Genomic DNA, 19,587 nt, shown 5'->3' on the forward strand with positions numbered 1-19,587 from the left:
GTAGAGGTTTCCAGGTGGCCCTTTCGAAGTCATTGCTGGCCGACTGTTAAATCATTGCTGCTTCCTCTTCCAAGAACTTTAAGCGAGCTGCTTTAAGTAATTAGTTTTAAATAATTTCGTCCCGTCTGTTCTCACCGAGGAAGGAGTGGTAATTGGTCTAGGATCATCTTTGCTGCATGGTAGTAGAGGTCTTCTTCCTTTCCTTCATCCTGCCTAGGGTTATGTTGTTGTTCCCTTTACCTGGCTAATGATTATGTAGCTCAATTGACACTCCAGATGCAGGGATTGATGCTGAAAACATGGTGGCTGAAATCTCACGCAACTCTGACATCACTGATTTGACAGTACCTGTTGAAGGAACACCCAGCTCACGGGTTCCCAGGTGGCAATGCCTCCGGATGTTAGTGGTGATTCCTCCTGCCCATAATTGAGCCCATTGACCTGAAACAGGATTCAGAGATCTGCATTCTTGGCAGGCTTGCCAGACGATTCTGACACAGGTGGTCCTGGACCACACTTCTAGAGAGCGAAGTAGTTGTTACACAGCCACAGAGCACTGGTCCCAGGCCAAGTGATGTGACTGGATATGGGCAGAACTTCCCTAGGAAGAGTCCCAGTCAAAGCCAGCAGGGCAGTCTGGACCACACAAGAGGGGCCTGCAAAAGCAAGTGCACCAAGAAAGAAGGGAGCAGCAGATTCCCTCCCAGCCGACAGGGACAGTTTCTCAGAGAGTAAATTTCCCCTTGTATCATTTTATACATTCCCTGCCCCAGGTTTGTGGATAGACTAATTGAATTAAACTCATTTCCTTCTTCTAATGCCATTTAAAGAGGCAGCACCCTTTGGGTGACCCTTACCCTCTTAGCTGACCTTTTACCTCGCTATTTAGTTTATTACTTAAATTCAAACATGTCTTGGAGTCAGCAGGATTTTTTTAAAAGAAAACCACGGTATCTATCAATTGATTTCTTTCTGACTCTTAACATCATGAGCAATTCATTTATAGCTAATGATAGCTGAGGCAGACATATCTGTGCCTCGGTGATCACTTTTATAGAACTGGTCCTTTCTCTGCCCCTTTTTGTTTATTGCTGTAATATACCAGAGATAATTAACTGTAGGAAAGACCATATAGTGATCATACATAACGTTTTCATTTGTAAGATAGTAGAATCCAGCAGTCTGATGTTTTGGCATGTGTGCTAGGATGTAGGGGGAATAACTTTTGTGTGTGTGTGTGTGTGTGTGTGTGTGTTAATGTCATTTAAAGATTGTTTTACAATTAAGGGAAGTAAGACTGAGTTTTTAAAGAAAGAATAATAAGTCCGTTTTAAAGTTTCTCTTGCCAACTGAGCAGTTTACAGTATGTTTCTTTGGAGCTGGCTGCAAGGACCACCCTGGCGTGAAAAATGTTCTCTGGACTAGAATTATGAGAGGCTTTGGTGACTCCACTGAGTTTATACTTAAACTCGGTCAGTAACAGCAGAGAATTTTTCCTGAACAATAGCTGTGATAAAAAGCTGCAATATATTTTCTGAGATCAGATCATTAACTTAGGTTGCTCAATGGAACCAATAGAATATGCCTTTCATAGAACTGTTATAAATTGCATTCTATTAATGTGTGTCTGTATATATGTATTGTTTAACCTAGAATTTAGTGATATTTTTGTTCACATATGAATGAGACTACAAATTTATTTGACCTGGTCTTGTAGTTTGCAAAAGTCAATTTACTGTAATCTTCAGCTAGTCGTCTCTAGATTTCCTTATATTTTCCTACAGAAATGGATTAAATGATCTGATAATTTCATGAATTTTAATTTATATTTTGAAATAATAACCTTCATACTCATTAAAGTAGTATTTTAATTAAGTAACTATTAATTATTTTCCAAAAATAGAACATACATAGGAGCATTGTAATGAAATCCCTATTATACTCCAACCATTTCAAAATAATTATCATGTTGAAAATTTAAGTGTAGTAAGTTCTAGAATATTTTTGTATGCATGTACAGTCATAATTTTGCTCCTTAAATGCTTTTTTGTTTCTTTGAAAAGTTTTATTGGCATCTAATTCACATATATAAATATCTTTAAAATATTTTACATATATTTTTGTGGCAGTATGTCTACCCTATATTTTTAGTGATTTTGGGGGGTTAACTTTTAGTATAGTAAACTTAAACAAAAGTTCATAGTGATATGCAGCTTTCCCTTCCAAGCTGTACAACAGCCATTTCTTTGCATTCAGTTTTTCAGCCTTTTTCTCCGCAGAAGTCCGTGTCCAGACTGTGCGATCAAACTTCCTGGGTACGAATCCTTTGTCTGACATTTATTGGTTTTCTGATCACAGGTACAGTTATTTTAAGTCCCTAAGCCTCAGTTTCTTCATCTATAGAGCTACCTCCATAGATGGTTGTGAGGGTGACCTGAGGTAACGAAGGTAATAACATAGATTTTTTTGGTATGTGCTTTAAGCCAATGGGTCATAATAAATGTTATGTTTATTGTTGTATTTCTTCCCTAAATATATATTAGACTTATATTTCAAAACAATTAGATATATTTCCTATTCTTGAGATTGCTGGCCTTCCATAGTGTGTAATTCTAGCATGATGCTAGAATGTTCTAGCGTTGTTAGTATTCTATAGTATAGAATTAATGTAGTTAACCATTTCCTTATTAATGGATATTTAGGTAGTTTCTACCTTTTTGCTATTAAAGATTAATGATTGTTTTAAATTAAAAAATAAAACTGATAAAAGACTTGCATCTAAAATATAAAAAGCACTATTAATACTAAACAATAGGAAATAGACAATAGATCCATACAGAAACCAAAGGAAATATTGACATGGCACATAAGGATATAAAACTGCTTGATATCCTGTGCCAGGAGAGAATCACAAATCAGAAGAGATGTGAGATATAGTTGACCCTTGAACAAAGTCAAGGGACTTAGGGGTGCTTATCCCCCCTTCCCTGCAGTTGAAAATCTGCATCTAACTTTTCACTCCCCCAAAACGGAACCACTAATAGCCTCCTGTTGGCTGGAAGCCTTATGATAACAACTAAGCCACTTTTTGGTGCTTTATTCTCTAAGCCCATATAAAGCTGCATTTTTAAGATGAAGTCGAAAATTCTTTGACAAAAAGTCTAACGTGTTTGCATCTGCTGGTGTAGCTGTAATGATAGCCTTCCAGATTTTCCTGGTTTACTGGGTACTTGCGCTGGATTCCGGTATCTTGAAATGGCGGGCGACTGCAACAGTGCACCTCAGTCTTCTACGATGCGTATCAAGCAATTCAACTTTTTCTTGGACTGTCATGACTTTTCTCTCCCTCTTGGGAGCATTTCCATCATCACTCGTAACATCGTGAGTTTCATGATGCTGTACAAGGTTTATGGTGCTGCATTAAGCTTGTTGACAAAGACAAGAGGATGCCAGAGATGTGCAATGTACCATTGAGAGAACCGCCTCACACATTGGCGATTAGTGCTGCATAGTCCCTGTGCAGGTCAAACCCATGGTGTTCAAGGGCAACTGATAGTCTACACCTCTCAGAATGGCTAGGGGCCACACCTGATGTTAAACAGTTCTGTGGGTGTCAACAAATATGTATGTACTACTATATTTCCACCATTTGCCCTCAAATGTCCTTTGCTCTACCTATCATTCCTCCCTCGCTCTCTATATACCCTGGCAACCACTGACTATTTTTTCCTCCCACAGTCTCTGTAGCTCTGACTTTGACAGAATGTCATAGAGTTGGATTTGCTAAGACTAGCTTCATTTATTAGCAATATGCGGGGAACATTTAAAGCAATATAGAGGAACATTTTAAACTTCTTTGCGTCTTCTTTTGATGTTTTTAAAAGGAATTTGATTCCATAGTGTGACTGTACTACACTTTTTTTTATCCATTCACCTAGTCACCTGATGGTTGCTTCCAATATTGGGCATTTTTAAACAAAACTCAAAAACAGACTCACTGCCATTGAGTCAATTTCTACTCAGGACGAACCTACCTGACAGGGTAGATACTCCCCTTGAGTTTCTGACACTGTAAGTCTTCACGGGAGTAACAGCCTCATCTTTTTCCTGGGGGAGTGGGTGGTAGGTTCAAACCGCTGACCTCACAGTTAGCAGCACAGTACACAGCCCACTGCACCATCAGAGCTCCTTGTTATGAACAAAAGCTACTGTAAATAGTCATACACCCAGGTTTCTATGTGGGTCGCGTGGTTTCCATCTTATGTGGTTAACGACCTAGGAGCACCATTGCTGGATCATATGCTAAGCCTGTGTTTAACTTAATGAAGAACTGCCAGGCTTCATTCCAGAGTGACAGACCAATAACGAAACGACAGTTCCTGTTGCTCTGGATCCTCACCAACATTGATGCCTGCTAATGTAAAGGCTGGTGGATCCAAGTCACCCAGCTGCACTGCTCCTAGTGGTCTGCTTTCTGAAAAGATTGCAGCCAAGGAAACCCTGGGGAGTACTGCCCCTCGCCACGCATAAGGCTGCCAAGAACTGGAAGAGATCTGAGTGCAAGGAGTTTGTTTTCCTTGTTCTAAGGTAAACCGTGGACTTTAGTTAAGAGCCTGTGACACTGTGAGATAGCTGTTGGGTAACGTCAGATGTTCAAACCCACCAGCCATTCAGGAGAGAAACGAAGCTACTCCTATACAAACTTAGTCTCAGAACTCTTATATAGAGTCACTGTAATTGGACTGTGCTTAATGGCAGTAGGCTTGGTTAAAATTTTTTTAATGGAGTTTAATTAGTAAGAATGAAATTGACATTGATTCATCAGTTATAACCAATGTGCCAGTGTCATGCAAGATAATAATACAAACCGGGCAGTTAGGGTTAAGGGGTGAATAAGGACTGTCTACTCGTTCTGTACAATTTTCTGTAAAGACAATAGTGTTTCAAAAATAAAGTGTAAAAGTGGTTTTAAATATGTCCTTGAAAACATTTATTTCTGTAAATTAGATCCTTAAAAGTACACCATTGATGTTATTACCATTCTACTAGGTTATTTTCTGTTACTTTTCTTTATTATGATGATTGGTGTTATATAAGAGTATCTTTAAGGTTAAGCCTAGTAAAATATTCATAGGATAAGTGTTTTTCCTGTGTCAATGCTTTTAAAGTTTTGCTAGCTTTTAACCAGTTTATGCTGTTTATAGTGTGACTAATTCACACTAATATATTGTCCAATTTAGATAATGCAGTTTTTCTAAGCTTATCCAGCTAATGTTTAAAAATAGTTTTTTTAATTTAAAACTAATGAGGTATTGCAATTTTCATATGTTGGCTGGTAGTCTGTGTGTCTCTGTGTGTGTAGCTTATTTGCTTTCCAGCCTTTCTATCCTTTTATTTGTTTTTATTGTTATATTAAAGCTTTGAATCTAATTTATACATCCGCTTAAATGTCATATATGCTTTATCATGTCTTGGTTTTGTTTTTTTTCTAATGTGCAGAAGTTATTTTATGTAATCAAATCTACTAACCATTCGACATGTGCTTTTGGGGTGTTTGTATCCTATCTAGGTTCTCTCCTACCAGGAGTTTGTAAGTTTTTATATTTGTTATCTTCTGGTTTTCTGGTTTCACATTTAAGCTTGTATCCGGATATCAAATGTGTCTGGTGCATAATTTAAGGTAGCTGATCTAAACTTAAAGAACTCCCCGCTGTTAGGTCAGTTCCCCCGCCTCCCTCCCGCCCACTCACTCACCGGGACCCTCTAGGACAGGGTGGAGCCGCCCTGCAGGTTGCGGAGCAGGAGGCCTCATCTTTGTCCCACGGGCACCTGGTGGCTTCTAAAGCCGCCCGATGCATAATTCACGGCGCCTCCATAAGAAGTCTTTAAGTAGTGTCCGAATGCCGTTTTCACAGATTAGAGAATAGTCGAAGTTCTATCTCTGGCAAAACCTCAATCTCACCTCTCCCTGCCCCCTGGGAGCAAAAACAAACACAAAATTAAAACTTTAAGGTAGTATTTTAATTGGCATTTCAACATGTTGACAGATTAATTTGAGGATAATTTGAGATCTTTATAGCCTATTTATGTATATAGGAATTACTTAAGTTTTCTTTTAACAGGTATTGCACATTCAGTGATAAGTTGATTTCTGAATATTTGAAAAATGTTTTTTTTTCAGTTTTTAAAAAAATATTTGTAGAGCCAATCAAATCACGATCAAGGTACCTCCCTTTGCACCTTTTTGCCCATTATTACATGTGCAGGTGTCTGTTCTCTTCTTTCTAATTAGTGTCTTCACTGTTAGTCTCCACTTCACTCTGGGGGATCCTCTGAGATTTGTCCTGTACAGCACTTGTCTGCTTTTATGCTACTACTTTTTAATTACTTCTCAGGCTACTTTTAATAAGGAGCCCTGGTGATGCTATAGGTCAAGTGCTGGGCTGTTAACCTCAAGTTTGGCATCTCAAAGCCACCAGCTGATCTACAGGGGAAAGATGAGACTGCCTGCTCCCATGAAGATTTATAGTCTCAGAAAACCCTGTTCATGGCTACTGTGAGTTAGAATCAACTCGGAGTGGGTTTGGGTTTCTGGTTTAACATTCTGCTATGATAGTTTTTGTTTCTAACGATCTTAACACACTGTGTGTGTGTGTGTGTGTGTGTTTTAAGAGTATATAAATTTGAATTTTTAGCTCAATCAGGTACTATTTATTGTACCAAGTAGTTAAAGGATAAAATGAGGTATGTATACCGCTGACCCAGACCCTGTCCTCTTTGTGGTGGTTCTATGGTGCATCTTTTTCAGAAATATGTTCAGCTTCCCTATTATGTTTTAGAAGTCTTTTAATTAATTTTATATTGATTACTTTTATATATTTTCATTATTAACTTCTGACTGAAGACAAGTTCCAAAGCCAAACTAACAGCTGTCAGTTCTGACTCATAATGACCTTGTGGGACAGAACAAAACTGCTCCACAGTTTCCAAGACTAAACCTTTGTGGAAGCAGACAGCCTCATCCTTCTCCTTGGAATGGCTGGTGAGTTTGAGCCACTGCCCTTGTGGGTAGCAGCCAAGTACTCAACCCCTGCACCATCAGGGTTTGAAGACATTTCCGAGTCACCATCATCCTCTACCACCCCACACCCCAAAAAGAAAGAAAGACTGTAAGGTCACAAGGACAGTGTATTTTGTTTGCTCACTATTAATATCCTACACACGTAGTACCAGTGTCTGGTACTAATTATGTGTTAGTTGAATGAATGAATGGTTGAACTTTTCCTGTGACCTAACATTTTAACTTTCCATTTTGGACTTCTTCCTTGTAAGTTAGTGTACATTGGAAGTTAAAGTACGGATTGTTCTCAGTTCATGATACTGGGATGACAGCCCTGTGACCTGAAGAAATGAGGGTGCAGTGTAGTGGAGAGCCATTCAACATGCCCCCGCCCAACTTTCACTCTCAGCAACCTACCTTCCTTCACATTTCACACGAAAATACAGGTGGAATTCCTGTGCATGGGAAATCCCCAACTTTCTGTTAATTTACTACGTTTCTCACCTGTCATTGCCTTTTCTCTCCCCCGCCCCTTCTCTTACTTGACAGCACCATCAACAGGAAACTTGAGGGGTCATTCTCTGCAAGTCCAAGCAGATCTCCCTCTTACTGGGAAAAGGGTTTGGGTTTTTTTTGTTTTTTATTTTTGGTGTGGCTCAATAGAGGGGGCCAAAGGATTGCTCCTAAGCTTTGTTAGACCAGACTCCCCAGGTGCTGAATTATCAGTTTGAGGTATTAATGACAGGAATGGGTTTTCAGTACAAAGCAGAGGATGGTACCATCTCATTTTTTTAAACTAAGGTGGGAACCATTTGTAGATGTGAATTTTAAAAGACTATTACAAAGTTAATTCATTAAGAACATAGAAAAATGCTTTAACTGTATTTTGAAAAACCACCTTAAAATATTAACATTACTTGTAAGTCATTTTTTTCTGTCAGACTAAGAATCAAAATGGTTCTATATTATTAATGAATTTTTAAGAGACACCAGTACAATTTTTGCACATATGTATGCTTGGAATGTTTTAACTGCAGCACAAGCATTAATTTTTACAGAGAGCCCATTGAGCCTATACCTGATCCCTTTGACACCTCGTGATCACACAGGTTAGTGTGCTTCTTCCATGTGGGCTTTATTGCTTCTGATCTAGATGGCCACTTGTTCATCTTCAGGCCCTTAAGACCCTAGACACTATATCTTTTGATAGCCGGGCTCCATCAGCGTTCTTTATCGCATTTTCTGTTGCACCCCTTTGTCTTCAGCGATTGTGTTGGGAAGGTAAGCATCATGGAATGCCAGTTTTATAGAACAAAGTGTTCTTGGATTGAGGAAGTACTTGAGTGGAGGCTCAATATCCATCTGCTACCTTAATACTAAACCAATAACTATATGCACATAAAATCTATTTCCCCATCCTCATATAAATATATTTATTTATGTACATGCCTTTATTTAGACCTCTTTAAATGCCCTTTACCTCCTAGCTCTTTCCTCTAATTCCTTTTACTTTTCTCTTGTCCCACTATCATGTTCAGCCTTCATGTGGATTTCAGTAATTCCTCTCAGTTACATTACCCTTGATCACACCCTACCAGGCCTCCGACACCCTCCTCACCACCAATTAGTATCACTTGTTCCCTTGTCCCTGCGTTTGTTAACACTGCTTTCTTTTTCCCCAACTCCCCCTGTCTCATGTCTCCCCAGAACCATAGGACCCATTGTTTTCTTATCCAGATTGTTCATCCAGCCTGTCTTATTTAGACAGACCTGCGGAGATAATAATATGCACAAAAGCAAGACAGAGGAAAGCAACAAAAGAAAAGAAAACAACAACAAAGAAAAGCCTGTAGTTAGTTCAAGGACTGTTTGTTGTCCTTTAGAAGTGTTTCCCGGTCGATTCTGATGGGGTGCTGAGTCCTGACCCCAAAGTCTATTTTTGGTGTTCCCTAGGGACTTTGTTGTTATGTTCCCCTTGCTGTTCTGTTGCATGCCCTTAATGTTTTGCCTAGGTGTGGTGGGATCAAATTGGGTGCAATTATGGGTCATTGAGGGATGTTGTGTCTCAGTGGGGCTGGCCATATGGGCTTCTCTGTAGATTGGCTGCTCTGAGTGGGAATATCATCATCAAGGCTTGGTGGGCCAGGATGCACTCCATTTTCTCTTCCTCCACTTTCATTTGCTCCCATGTGCTCTGATCAGACATGTCCCTCTCCCTGAGCTGCAGCTTAACTGCTGTCCTCTGAAATAAATTCTTCTGGGGGGAGGGGAAGCTGTCCACATAGTTGGGATTGGGACCGGCCCCTCAGACCTTTCAACTGGTTCCCTACTCCATGCCGGCATGTTGTATTCACATGTTGGAGCACCAGGTTGAAGTCTGGTCCCTCTTTCCCTGTGGAGATATGAACAATACACTCCTCTGGGGTGTGTTAGCGCCCAGTTTCCCCGCTACCCATTTCTTTTTCATCCTTTTTCCCTTTCCTTTTTAGTTGGCTACCATATGTATCCCTGGATTTGGTCTAACACCTGCCATACTACCTGGTCCTCACCCCAGGAATGTTTGTTCACAGTAACTTTTTCCCTATGCCCCTTTTGCATTTTTAAGCTCACCTCAGCAGACTCATGTTGTATTTGCCCTTTTGTGCTTGACTTATTTTGCTTAGCAAATTTCCTTCAGTTCTTCACATGTGGTGATGTGCTTCATACCTTCATCACTGCTTTTTAGCGCTGCGTAGTACTCCACTGTATGTATGTACCATAGTTTTTTAATCCACTCATCAGTTGATGGAAATTTGAGTTGTTTCCAACTCCTTGCAATTGTGAACGTTACCACGATGAACATTGGAGCACAGATGTCTCGCCGTGGTTTGGCTCTTGCCTCTTCTGGGTATATGCCCAATAGCAGGATTGCTGGGTCATATGTTAGCTCGATTTCTATCTGTTTTTACTATTGCCAAATCGATATCCATAGTGGCTGTACATACCTACAGGTTCAGCAGCAGTGGATGAGAGTTCCTGTCTCCCCATAGCCCCTCCAATAATTGTTGCTTTCTGATTTTTTGAATTGATCTATCTTTGAGGGTGTTAGTTGGTATCTCGTTTTAATTTGCATTTCTCTTATGGGTAAAGATGGGGAACATTTTCTCATATGGTTATTGGTCATTTGAATTTCTGCACCTTTGAAACTTCTGTTCAGGTCCTTTGCCCACCTCCTCAATGGGCAATTAATTTGTTGTGCAATAGGTAAAGCAAGCCCTCCCCCTGTGTCCTTGAGGAGTTCTCTGCTAATTCTGGTTTTTTTCCCTCTGCATTGAAGAAAAATGAGGGTAATTGTATCGGGATTACATTAAACTTATTTAGTAACTTGGACAGAACTGACATCTTTACTGTATTGAGTCTTCCAGTCAGTCTTCCAGAAGAATGGGATATTCTTTCATTTGTTGCGGTCACCTTTGGTTTCTTGTAATAGTGTTCTGTAGTTTTCCTCATAGAGATCTTTTGTTCTTTTAATCAGGTATATCCCTAGATATTTCAGTTTGTGCCTGGCTATTTTGAAGAGTACCACCTTTTTTATCTCCTCTTCTGTGGTCTTACACAATGTGTATAGCGGTCCGAGAGACTTCTGTTTGTTGATCTTGTATCCTGCCACTCTACCAAACTCCTTTATGGTTTTTGGTACTCCCTTTATGGAGCATTTAGGATTTTCCATGTATAAAATCATATCATCTGCAAATAACGATAGTTTCACCACATCTTTCTCCAGGTGTATAACTTTAATGTCTTTTCTTTGCCTTATGCTGTTAGCTAAAACCTTCAGTATGATGTTAAATAAGAGTGGGGACAAGGGGCATCCTTATCTGGCCCCTTTTCAGTGGCATTGTATTAGTCTTTTCTCCATTGACTACCATGTTGGCTGTTGGTTTTTCATATATAGCTTGTATTGTCTTGAGTAATTTTCCTTCCATTCCTATCTTCTTGAGTGCCTTAATCAAGAATCTTAAATGAATGCTTTCTCTGCATCTATCGATGTTATCATGTGGTTCTTATAGTTTTTCATGTCAATGTGGCAAATGATACTAATGGTCTTTTGTATATTGAACCATCCGTGCATCCCTGGTATGAATCCCACTTTGTCATGGTTAATTATTTGTTTTAAATGCTTTTGTATTCTACTGCCCTGTGTTTTGTTAAGGATTTTTGCATCTATGTTCATTAGGGATATTGTTCTGTAGTTTTTGATACTTGTGGGACCCTTACCCAGTTTTGGTATCATAGAAGGAATTTGGGAGTTTGCCATCTTATTCTGTGTTCTGGAAGAGTTTGTGTAGGATTGGTGTTAGTTGCTTGATAGAATTTTCCTGTGAAGTAATCTGGCCCAGGGAATTTTTTTGTTGGTAATCCCTTCATAACCTTGTCTATTTCTTCTATTGCTATGTGTCTGTTGAGATTCTTCACATCCTTTGGGGATCTTCTAGGGAGGGATTGATAATCTAAGTATTTGTCCATGTCTTCCAAGTTTTTGAATTCATTGGAGTTCAATCTTTCAAAGTACTAGGTAATTATCCTTTTGATTTATTAGGGTCTGTTGTAATGTCCCCTCTTTCATCCCTCAGTCTTGCTATCGAAATCTGTTCCTTCCTTTCTTTGGTTAAGTTTGCCAGCGGTCTGTCGATTCTGTTTATCCTTTCAAAGAACCAACTTTTAGCAGCATTCATTTTTTCCATAGTTTTCTTATTGTCCTTCTCCTGAATCTCAGCCCTGATTTTTATTATTTATTTTATTTTGCTATTAGTAGGATTGTCCTGCTGACTCTACTCTAGTTATTGTGCCAGCATATCAATCATGAGTCTCTCTTCCTTTTTCAGATGTGCATGTATTGCTATGAAACCTCCTCTTCATTTGCTTTGACCCAGAAGCTCTGATACGTCGTGTTCTCATTCTCATTGGTTTCTGTAAATTTCCTAATTTCATCTCTGATCTGGACCAGTACACTATGTTGCAATAGTTATTTGTCCTCCAATTGTTTTCTCTTGTTTTCTTCGTCTTCCTTTTGTTGGTTTCCAGCCTTATGGCACAGTGGTCATAGAGACGTCTGTATGCTATCAATGTGCTTAAATTTACGTAGATTCGCCTTATGCCCTAACATGTGATGTATCTTCGAATATGTGCCATGCAGGCTTGAAAAGAATGAATTTTTTGAGTTTGGAAGAAAAGCTGTAAATATCTATTTGGTCAAATTATCTAATTGTAGTGTTTAGATCTCTAGCCTCCTTGTTAAGTTTCTTTTCCTGTGGTTTATCTTTCTCAGAGAGCCGTGTATTGAAGTCATCCACTATACTTGTTGATGCTGTGATTTTCTTTTTTTATATTTTGGAGTTTTGGGTTGACATTTTCATTGGTTCTCTCATTCAGGGAATATATGCTTACAATAGATCTTTGTCTACCGTTCCTGTGAGCATTATATAGTGTCCCTCTATCACTTTTTATCGTTTGCTCTTTGAGTTCAATTTTATCCAAGATTAAGATTTCAACCCCTGCTTTTTTTGAATTGCTGTTTGCTTTATGTGCCTTTCTCCGTCCTTTGAGTCTTGTCCTAGTTTTGTCTGTATCCTTGTGATGTTTCTTGTAGGCAGCTGGGTTGTGTTTTCTAAGCTAGCTTGCTAGCCTCGGTCTTTTAATGTGTGAGTTCAGTCCATTGATATTCAGGGTCATTATCTCCATCTGCAGACTCTGTGATATCATCTTATACCTTTTGTGTTGGATGTTTTCTTACCTTCCTTTCTTATTAGTGTGTTGTGCATGTGTGTTTGTGTGTGTGTGAGATTCTTGACTTCTCTCCACCCTTAGGGCAATGCTATCTTGGGGTCTGGTTTCTCTCTGTTGCCTTCTGAGTGAGGTTGTACTATGTGGCAGTCTCTTGTTTATGCTTGGTGAGTGTTGTTCTTTAGCCCTTACTGCGTTGGCAAGGATCTTTTATAGTTCTGGGTTTCCTCTAACATATTCTTTGAGTTTTTCCTTGTCTGGGAAGAATTTTACTTCTCCATCTATCTTGATTGATAATTTGGCTGGGTAGAGTATTCTTGGTTTGAGTTATTTTCCTTCAATTTTTGGAATTCTTTCCTCTTCTTAATAGTTTTTGCTGATAGATCTGAGCATATTCTTACTTGGGAACCTTTATATGTGATTGCTTGTTTTTTCCTAGCTGCTTTCATGATTTTCTCCTTTTCCTTAAAGTTGGATAGTTTAACTATTATGTGCCTTGGTGAGTTCTTGTGTCTAGCTTGTGTTCTTTCAGCCTGCTGAATAGTTGCCTGATTTTCATTCTTTAAACTGGGGGAGTTTTCCTTCAAGAATTCTCTCATTATTGTTGCAGATGGCTTCTTGTTGTGTCTTCCTCTGGTAATCCATTTATTCTGATGTTGTTCCTCTTCATAGCATCAGACATAGCTCTTAAGTTTTCTTCAGCTTCTCTGATGATCTTATTTGATTTTTGTTCACGTTTTTTACAGTGTGCTTGGCTGTCCTTCACTTCACTTGTGGAATTTTCTGTTTGCCCCAGTTGATTCTTGAAGTCCGTGAGTCTGCTACTGGTTTTGTTACCTCCTCCCTAAGCTTTTTTATTTCCCTTTGGTGTGTGGACTTTATCTCCTCTATCATTTCATCCTTTTTCTCTATTGTTTCCCTCATATCCTGTATGACTCCAAGCAGCATTCTGAAAATATCTTTCTGTGGCAGCTCAATGTCTGCTTCTTCTTTGCACATTGTTAGATTCAGATCATCTGCCATTGCCTTTTGTTTCTCCTGTTTTTTTTTTTTTTTATTGAGGTCTTTGGTGCTGATGGCTGTTTGTGTTGTGTTGTTTTAGAGAATCCAGGTGCCATTTCCAGGGAGCTTAAAAGCATTGGCTATCTTTGGGAGACTCATAGGACTGCTTCTTCAAACTTCCTACACCTAATTTAAGTATGAAGTTATCCTACCACTCTATCCTCCTGTGACTTTACTCTCAATAGGAGTGCCCCAGAAGGCTGATTGATGTGCCTGCTTTGGTGTAGAACATAGAGAATGGTGGGAGGAATTGCCCTGGTCAGGTATATCACTGTGGAGGCTGGGCAGAGGTTCCTGCAGCAGCTTGGAACTTTGGCGAGTGTTGGCCAAGCTGCCTTAGGATGTGTGAGGGACTAAGGTAGGCGGGAGGAAGTTTCCTCAGTCACATGGGCCCACAGAGGACAAATAGCAGCTCCCCCAGCCAGACAGGCAGGAATTCCCCAGGAAGAAGTTGGGAGGACTATCCCATGGTGGAGGGCGAATGGGCTTTCCCAAGCCTTGGGCTACTCTGCACAAGGTGGAGCTCACCTAAATGGGTGGAGGGCAGGCGTAATTACCCTAGGCTAAGGGAAATGGTCTGGAGGTCAGAAGTGACATGTGAGAGAACATGCAAGAGGCAAAGAGGAAAAAACCCCAAACTAAGCCTGCTGTGACTGAGGGGGTTCGGGGAGATAGAGAGAAGAGAGCGAAACAAAAGTAACAATATAGTTGAGCCTCAGTCCCTTCACATATGGCCTCAAGGGTTTAATCCCTGCCCCAAGGTGACAGTGGCAAGCTGTGGCCTTGTTGAAATAAAGTCCCTGGCCGGCTCCAAATGGTCCTTGCTCTGGCTGAGACAGTAGGGTGGGGCTAAGGTCAAACCCTAGCCAGCCTCCACTGTGGTAAGCCAAAGCCCCCAGCCCCTCAAAACCTTGTAGATCTGTGTCTACTTAACTTTATGATACTCCACTTGTGATCCAGCAATTTTTAATTTCCCTCTTAGAATCTCTTCTGTGCTGATTTCTACAGAATCCTTCTGGTATGTTACTTAGTTGCCATCTTCCTAGAAGGCTTTTTTTCTTTTAATAGTTGTACAGTGAGAAATATGTACTACGGATGCTCTTGGTAGCATTTGCAGAGATTCAAATAGCTTAGCCTTTCATTGGCAAATAATTGTACTACATTGTAGTAGCCCCATCCTTGGCTGTAACCGAACTGATTTCTGATCCAAATAACCTTAGGTTGGTATCCTGTCTCCTTTTTAGTGGCACTCTCACCTCTTCTCATTGGATCCCTTGAAATTTTTCATCTACCACCTTGTTTTATTCTCATTATAACTGTAGTATTGCTGATTACCTTACTGTGTTACTCGCAAAGTTCACTGAATTTGTCAAAGCTCGATGCTTTGAAGTTCAAGGATCCTCAAAGGCTTCCACCCTTGTTTTTTTCCCCAGACAGTCACCATTCTCTCTAAGAAGTGGTATTGAGTCACTTCTGACTGAGAACACCCCTGTCAGGTTTCTGAGGTTGTAAATATTTTCTGGAGCAAATAGCAAACCAAATGCTTTATTTCAATTGCCTGGGTGATGGATTGAAATGTTTCGAATTGTTAATAGTGCTGCTCCCTCAATTTGAAGTTGTGAGTTTTACGTTGATCATAGGACTTTCAGATCCACTTTGGCCATTGATTATATAAGAATGGGGGGAGAAAGAAAGAAAATGGGAAAACAGGAAACTCTGATCAGTTCTTAGATTTGCAGCTGTGTTATTAAAAATCTCTGTAAAAGTCTTATCTTTTAACCAGAAGTAGTTATGGTTTGTAATCAGTTGCCCCTGATTGATATCCTTTAATGTGGTTGGAAGAAAAGACTCTTGTCTCTCATCAATTCACTTTTCATCTGAATTTAACAGTAAGCATAAGAATTACCACTTTCTTTGATATGTGTGCTGGTGAGGCGGCTGTGTTAGAAGCTTCACAGAATGCTTCCAAGCTGTGAAGCCTAAAAAAAAACTTAAAATAAATTTCAACCATTTGAAGCTAAAGGTGCTAATAGAAATGAAAATGGATATGGAAATCCTAAATAAAGCTATTAAGTTTAAAAAAACTCATTTGAAAACCTTCCCCTTAACTAAGTTATATCATTGTCAACTTTGAAATTGATTAACAAACATATCCCGTGGCTTGGACACATGCATAAAAAAAGCATCATACTTTATTAGCTGCCTACTCTGTCTGCTTTCTCCATTAAGGAGCTTTAAAGCGAGTGCATCGCAGGGTGAGCCTTTGGGTTACAGTACTGCATGGTATCTGCTGTCAAGGCTAATGAGATATAATAGATCACCCTGATCATTGAAAATCTATACAGAATCTCAAAATCTCATTTAGTCAGTAGTTTTAATCATTTCATAGGATCTTTTATTAGTATTGATAATTATCCAATTGATTTATTGGGCGTTTTGTTTTCTACTTAATTATTTGGGGGACAGTGCTACAACATAGCAGGAAAGTAAGAGATAGAGATATGAAGAAATCGAAATTTAGATGGCCATTTAAAAAAAATCTTTATACTTACTGGTAAGTGATGATTTTAGAAAGCGAATATATCCATTGTTGCTTGTACTCAGAGACCAATGATTCTCAAAGTCTTGGGCCTTTTTTTTCCTTTTTCAAATCACCCTTGATGAAGATACTTCTCTGAGGAAACCTCTGGCATATTGGAAAAAGCAAAACCTTTCAAGGGGCTCGTTGCTGTTCTGCAAAGTAGACTGTGACACTAGAACTTGAGAGGCTGCCTAGAGTTTCCCAAGGACTCCCACAAAGCCCAGGCAGTTATGGCTCCCTTGGAGAGGCTAGCCAAGCTGTCCTGTGGTTCCTGTAAAACCTGGACAAATAAATCTCCCTCTCCTGTGAAAGTAACAGCACGGACCGTGGGATTCTTTCCCTCCCACCACAACTATGGGGTTCTTATCTATGTAACTTGTTTCAATCCCCTTTAAGACCTGTGGAATGAGAGACAGCATCATGGATCGTAGGGTAGAGAGGCAGTGTTTCTGAAGTGTGGTATGCCTGGTTTGGGATTCTGATTGTTTGGCTAGGTCATTGTGTATATCTCTCTGTCTTCTTCATGGAGTTGCAGGTTTGGATGACATATTAAAGGATATTCTGTAAAGCAGAAAGCTACATACATACAAACAACGACTCTTGACTAAACCTTGGATTGAGTTCTCTAACACCCCTAGTTTACAAGTATGTAGTTCTCTATACACAAAATCAGATGTTAATATCTTACGTTGCTTGCGTTGCTATTTATCTCTATAGTTAATCATGCGTTCTATTAAGAAAAATAAGGTTTGCATGTATAGCTAGCTAGCTGTCCCTGGGTGCTTGGAGAAGTGGCCTGGGTCCTATCCAACCTCTTCTGGCTATCAACTCCACACTAGCCATGGCTGAGTGCCCCAAAGCAGAAGTCAGATATCCGCTCCCCGCTCCTTCATTGTCCCTAATTTGACCGCAGCCATCCCTCCCACGGCACTCTACTTCTCAGCCAGGTTCAATAGTCGGTTCTGATAACTACACAGAACTCATAGGTAGTACTCACTATTATGAGGTTATTAGTGAAATTAACAGGTGACCACAAATCAGCATTAAAAACATTACGAATGCAATCTTTTGTCTATGGCAGGGCCCCTTCTCAGCTAGCAGCCATGTGTCTCCCTGGGCTTCGGTGCCTCATGATCTCAGCAGGTTGGCTTCTCTGCTGCCTCCCCTCCTTCAGACAAGGATCTCACTTGTGTTCCACTGGTGGCTCCTCTTTCTTGGCAACCACGGGTCTCTGTTCTTGCTTGTGAGGTAGCTGTCTTGTACTCAGAGGAATGGCAGAACTGAGCAGTTTTGAAGCAGTGTCATCTATACCTTATTTTCATGGCCCTGTCTGAGCATTGGTGGAAGGTATAGAGAAATGGAGCCATAAGTAAGTAATTTTACTTCACCACAGTGGTGCAAACACTGCATTCTCAGCTACTTACTGAAAGCTTGGTTTGAATCTGCACAGCAGTACCAAAGAAGAATGGCCTGGCAGTCCACGTTTGTAAGATTACAGCTACTAAAGCCTCTTCAGAATAGTTCTGTATAATATACAAGGGTCACTGTGTATCCCAATTGACTCAACGGAATGGAAATTGTTCTGTATATCACATGTATTTTTGTAATGTTTACACTATTACATTTAAGCATATAATATAGGAACCCATAGCTATTTGTAATAAAATTCATGTACTTTAATTTTACTGTATTAAATTGATTAGAAGATACAAAATGTGTATTGTCAAAGAAGGAATTTTTTAATTAAATGTAAATTTAAATTATCATTTTTTCAGTACCTGAGGTATACCCACTCTACCTTAAAACACAGCATTTTTTGATATTATTAAATAAATATAAAGCTCTTTTAAATTGTAAAGTGCTTCACAAATGTTCATTTTATTTTATCATCATCATTTTCAGTCTCCATTCTGTTCCCAGGTGGTGTTATTGCCAGTTCAATTAACACCACTTATTCAGATTAATATTGCTAACTATCCAGCTTAACACATCTGTAAATGTACAGCTGGTATTGCTGAAGAAATCCAACTGTTGAGGAATATCTTGGATATAAAGTTTGAAACCACATTACAAGGGACATTCAAATCGGGCCCAGGTCAGATTTAGACTTTATTCTATAGGTTACCAGAAATATAAAGGAAATTACGAAGAGATGTACTATTTGGTAGATAGAATTCTAAGATTCCAATATTCTCAGGCCCTGGTGAGCCCTCACCTTTCCACTATTATTGAAAGCTAGTGTAGGTGCTGTTGTAAAGAGACTTTGCAGATGTAAGTCCGTTGACTGAAATAGCAGAATGTGTATGAGGAGGAGGAGGAGGCTACTGGCTGGAAGAACGCAACAACCTGCGGTGGAGTGCTCGTGAGGACCCCTCTGCCACCAGCTACGTAGAAATGGAGACCTCAGCCCGAGAGCCATAAGGAAATGCATTTTATCAGCAATCAGTGAGCCTTGAAGAGCCTGCTGAACCTCTTATTACAAACTACAGGCACTGCCACCATGTTGCTTTTAGCTCAGAATTCAACCATGTAGTACTCACACTCCAGATTTTCAGTAATAATTGAGCATCAAAGTAAACAATAACACACACACACAAACCCTCTGCCAGCAAGCCAATCCAACTCTATAGAAACGAGTAGAACTCCATGGAGTTTCTGAGACTAAATCTTCATGGGAACAGACAGCCTCAGCTTTCTCCCATGGAGTAGCTGGTAGGTTTGAACTAGTGATTTTGCAGTTAGAAGTTCAATGCTTATCTCACTGTACCATCAGGGCTCTTTAAAGTTAAGCAATAATGTAGTCTAATTCATTGGGGAAAAGGTAACCTGGAAGTTGTACAGATAGAAATAATTTAAAGCTTTGATGGGGAACGTAATAGCTACTTGACTTTAAAGTACTTACTTCCAACGAATTTATTATTAACAAAAGGAAAAAGCCACTTTACAGTGGGACAGTGTTTAATCAGGTCATCAGAATCACCAACAGGAGTGGGTCAAATTGAAGTTATGTGCCACCTGGTATGATGTAGTGAGGAGAGCATATATTGCTTCTGTACCGTCCGTGCCACCGATGAATGACACTTTTCAAAGCAGGTGGCCTGTACTCAAAAACCTCTAAGCA

General features: G+C 39.7%; 1 protein-coding gene across 1 annotated transcript in view; it reads left to right on the forward strand.

Moving 5' to 3' along the window:
- COX10 (cytochrome c oxidase assembly factor heme A:farnesyltransferase COX10) overlaps positions 1 to 19,587 on the forward strand; it is a 158,008-nt gene that overhangs the window by 18,921 nt on the left and 119,500 nt on the right. The gene's annotated exons all lie outside the window — the stretch shown is intronic.

Source organism: Tenrec ecaudatus, chromosome 10 (assembly GCF_050624435.1).
Source record: "Tenrec ecaudatus isolate mTenEca1 chromosome 10, mTenEca1.hap1, whole genome shotgun sequence".
NCBI lineage: Eukaryota > Metazoa > Chordata > Mammalia > Afrosoricida > Tenrecidae > Tenrec > Tenrec ecaudatus.